Source organism: Plasmodium reichenowi, chromosome 3, assembly GCF_001601855.1.
Source record: "Plasmodium reichenowi strain SY57 chromosome 3, whole genome shotgun sequence".
NCBI lineage: Eukaryota > Apicomplexa > Aconoidasida > Haemosporida > Plasmodiidae > Plasmodium > Plasmodium reichenowi.
Genome location: NC_033648.1, coordinates 54981 through 60350, shown reverse-complemented (window position 1 = coordinate 60350; position 5370 = coordinate 54981). Strand labels below are relative to the sequence as shown.

Below are 5370 nucleotides of genomic sequence, written 5' to 3'. Positions count from 1 at the left end.
TTTTTTTTTTTTTTTATTGCATGTACACTTTGATATATTGCATAAATATATAAGTAATTATTATTACGTTATTATTAAAAAAAAAGTACAGAATTGTATAGTACATAAATATAACAAAATCAAAAACCATGTACAAAAAGGAGTACACAAATATATGTTTAAACATATATTTATATCAAAATATATATTTTTAATGTTGTACTTTTTTTTTTTTTTTTTTCTTTTAGTACTATAACATATTTGTCCACATTTTGTTTTAAAGTGTACATTATGTAATATAAAAGGAAATAAAACTATTCGCGAGTATATGAATATACGAATTATATTTTGAACAGATTATAAAGTACATTTATTATTATTTTAAATCGACTTCTTATGATTATGCATATTTTTGCATAACATGTTATGAGTTATATAATTATATATATATTTACTTAGGTAAATAAAAAGAAGTGATATAAAAATACATATTAAATATATATATGAATGAAGTTTTTTTGGTTTTTTTTTTTGTTTTTTTTTTTAATATCGGTGCAAGGAAAAGAAAAGAATATTATTATTAGACAATAAATTATGGAAAATTTCATTTATTGAATTTAGAGTATTACAATATATAAAAATTCAAAATAACGTTAAAGGGAGAAAAAAATACAAAATGAATTATTTTAATATTTACGTAGCGTTTTGGTTATATATGTTAGTTACGTAAAACGTTTTTTTTTCTTTCCCTTTCTTCCTTTATGTATTTTTAAAATATATTATTATAAGTTATGTAACATTTTGTAACACATTGTTTAATATATTTATATTAATAAGATTGTAATATTCCAGAATCATGTATTAATTATAACATATATATATATATATATGAACTCTGTTATTTTATTAGTTATATGTATTATTCAATAAATATATATGTATAATTAGAATAAAAAAAAATAAAATAAAATAATAAAATAAAAAAAAATAAAAAAAAAAAATAAATTAAAAGATTTTAAATTATTAATGAGTGCATTATAAAATCTATATGAAATTTTAAAATAAATTAATAATGAATACATTTATAATTATTTAGATTCTTCAATTTTCAAAAATATATAAAAATTCATAATACTTATATATTGAATTAAATTGCTATACGTATATATTTTTTTTTTTTCAAAATTAAAAAAAGTAATTAATGAAAATTTTAATTTTTAATCTATTATTTTAATAAATATGTTTATGAGTATTTTTATATTTTGTCGTTCATTTAACAAAAAAAAAAAAAAATATAATAAAATAAATCAATAAATAAATATATGAAATAATTAATTTCATTACGGTACCAAATATTATAAAATGTAATCTTTTTTTTTCTTTTATTTTTTTTTATTTTTTTCTTTCGAAATATTTTAATAAAAAAAAAATTTTTAATTTAATGCACAAAATTTCTTTTTCTTAATAAAACATTATGCACTTTATTTTTTTACTTAATATTTATGTTAGTTTTTATTGTTTTTCTTTTTTTTGTTATCCTTTATTTAATTTTTCTTCGTTGTCTGCTTTTTTTTTGGTTATATTTAATATATTCTATTGCACAATGTTTTTTTATATTTTTTCTAATACTTATAAAAATATATATAAAATGATTTTTATTTTATTTATTTTTTTTTTTTCCCCCTCTTTTTTATAGTTTATAATATATATATATATATATATATATATATATATATATATTTATATTTATATTTATATATTTCTTTCCATAGGAAGCTTTGTTTATTCATTTTCTTTTATTTTTATTTATTTTAAAAAATTTTAATGAATGCACTTTTATTTTATTATTGCACTTTGATTAATATATAATTTTTTCTAATTTGAAATTATTTTATTCTTTTATATTTTATTGGATACATAATCCAATTTGTTTTTAATTTAATTTAATTTAATTTTATGTAATTTTATTTATTTATTATTTAATTTTGACCGAAAAATATTATTTTTACCATAATTGTTTTTTATTATTCATTTATATATTTATTTTTTTATAGATATATAATTATATTTTATTGTTCATAATTACTTTATTATAAACAATTTCATATATTCTTATAATTCATTATAATTATATTATATTTTGCTGCTTCAGCAATTTTTCTTTTAATATATATATATATGATGTTTCTTTTTAATCATTAGTGTTCACTTAAAATTCAGTTTTTATATTTCGATTATATCGATTATATTCTTTTTTTCTTATTTTATAATATGGATAGATATGTCAGGTGATCATATTATATTATTATTAATTTTTTTTTGCTGAACAAAATAAACTTCAATTTATTTAAATAATAATTTTTCATAATTCATTAATCAATAATTTATAAAATTATTATTGTTATAATTGTTATATGTTGTTCTGGTTATATTGTTCTATTATATATAAGTATTTTATTTAATTTTTTATAAGGTACTACACATGGTATAATATATCAATCATTTTGTTACTTCTTGTTGGTTATTTCTGTATATGAATTGCTCTAAAATATTGTTCTTTTCCAATGTTAGAATAAATATTTTTCTATTTTCTTATTTATTATGTCTTTTTTTTTTTTTTTTTTCTTTTGTATGTTCTAATGAAACATGTATTTTATAAAAATAATTAAGATACTCATATTACGATTTATTAATTAAAAAATATATTTTATAATTTTATTTTAATAATTTTATGAATTATAATTACAAAATATTTCGCGTTTCCTAAATATTAAAAACATATTTGGAATAGATACATGGTTTATATATGGTCAAATGTGATTTATAAGAGCGTGATATACAATTCTCTTAAATAAAGTCTTATTTCTATAAACCATACTTGTATATATATGTGTTTAAACACGTCTTATCATATGTAAGACAATTTTATTTCTTCCACAATTGGAATAATATTTCTTTTATTCTTGATGATGTATATGTTTTCTTTTTTTTTTGTTTTTATTTTAAAAATATCACCGTAACATATTTTGCGTACTATAAGCTATAATTTTTTATTTATATAATTATTCTGTCTTTACAAAAAATTAAATAATAATAATAAAAAAAAAAAAAAAACACCATTTGTATATAAAATAAATTATATAATCTAATTAAATCATAATATAACAAATATAAAGTATTTATAATATAAATCATTGACATATCTATATATATATATATATATATAAAGGTCCCTTAAACATTATTATAAATATTATTAAGAAATAATTCATTTTATTTTCTTCATATATGTAATTAAAGATTTATAATTATATCTATATTTATATAGTTTTCATTAGAGATAATGTAGAAATAATATTGGTTTAATAAATATCTTTTGTCTTATGTAAATTTTCAATAAGGCATATATATATATCTATCTGTCATATATATATTATATAATATCAATAATATATTTAATAGAATATATTAAAATAAAATTATATATTATTTATATTTATGTATATAAAAATAGAAGAAAAAAAAAATGTTTTTATTCAAATATTTTACGAAATAAATTTATAATTAATATAAATGATAAAAAATATTTATATATATATATATATATATATAGTTATATTTTATAAAATTTAAATTATTTGAAATGTTTAATGTTTACTATACTTTTCTATAAATGAGCAAATTGTATTTGAATTATTACTATTATATTTTGTGATAATTTTATATATTATTTTTTTCAATATATATATATATATATTTAAATATTTACAATATATAATTAAAAATGTATTTTAGACGTAACATATATAAAGGTTTTTTTTTGTTATTTTCATGATTATGCAGGTTTTATACTTATACATTAAATATTAAAAGCATTAATAATATATCGTTATTTTCTTTATTTCGTTTGATTAAAAGATATTATATTTTATTTTATTTTTTTTTTGACATAATATTAGATATTAACATGTTATTATATATATTTGTATAAAATTTTTAAATTCATATAATAAGTGTATTTATATGTTTGAACGAATTTATTAATATTATTCTTTTTACTTTATCTAATTACATATATATTATATTTATTTATATCATTTTATAATATCCATTTTAATTTAGAAATAAGAACAATAACAATTAAATTTAGACAAAAAAATATTTTATTTTATTTCATTTTTGTATGACAAATGCATACTTTTAAATAAAACATATTATAATTAAATAATTTCTATATTTTTCAGTTACATTATTATTTAATATTTTATATGATATATGATTATATGTTAAAATTTTTTTTCTTTTGTGTGTCTTTCACTTTTATTTTTAACTACATTCATAATATATGTATAATAGAATGTTAGTAAAGCAATTTATGATGTACATGTGAAGAATATATATATATATATATATATTGCGTTCATTAGATTATGTTTATATATTATATTTATTAATAAAAGAATATTCAAGTATAATTAAAATACCAATAATCATTTAATTCAAGCTGCTGAAATTTTAATTTACTTATATTTTATATTGTATATATGTACATATTGCATGATTAATAATCATTTCTATAATAAATATTGAAAGAAAAACAAAAAAAAAAACTAATATTTTTATATACTCATCAAACGATATCATAACTAAGAAAAAAATTATTATTATGATAAGAAAATAGTTTAGAATATTTGCTTCTTTTATTTTTATGTATATCATGCATTTTATCAATTTCAAAATTTTATTCTATTTATAATCTAATAAAAAAAAAAAAAAAAAAAAAAAAAGATACATTATAAATACATACATATATATATAAATATGTTCACTAAAATATATAATAATGTATTTATACAAATAATATAACCTAAAATAATATATCATATATATATATATATACATATATATATGTATATATAGAATAAAATTATTTATATTTCTAAAACTAATATTACTATATAATAGTTATATAAGGATAAATAACAAAAAAACAAAACATATAAACAAATATAATAAAATAAGGACAATATAATAAAAACAAATACCTACTGCTATATAATTCTATAATGTATATATATATAATTTTTATTTATTATACTTCTAAAATGCATATTACTATATAACTATATTCTAACATCTACAAATATTAAAAAAAAAAAAAAAAACACGAAAGCTAATAACTAAAAAAAAAAGTCTCAAACAAAAAAACCAAATCACAATAACTGGACACTAGACCCCAAAAACCTAAACAATGAAACCTAAATCCTTAATCCTAAATGCCAAATATAACACCTTAAAACCTAAAACCTAAATTTTAAACCCTAAATCATAAACAATAAAACATAAATCCATAAAATTAGATGCCAAATATAATACGCTCAAACATAAACC

The 5370-nt window shown here is 14.6% G+C and overlaps 1 non-coding gene across 1 annotated transcript; it reads left to right on the top strand.

Annotated features, from left to right (window-relative positions):
- The first annotated feature begins 1993 nt into the window (after window positions 1-1993).
- On the top strand, window positions 1994-3145 carry PRSY57_0301700. Its single transcript, XR_002204043.1, has one exon. It is a non-coding gene (non-coding RNA).
- Window positions 3146-5370: the final 2225 nt, after the last annotated feature.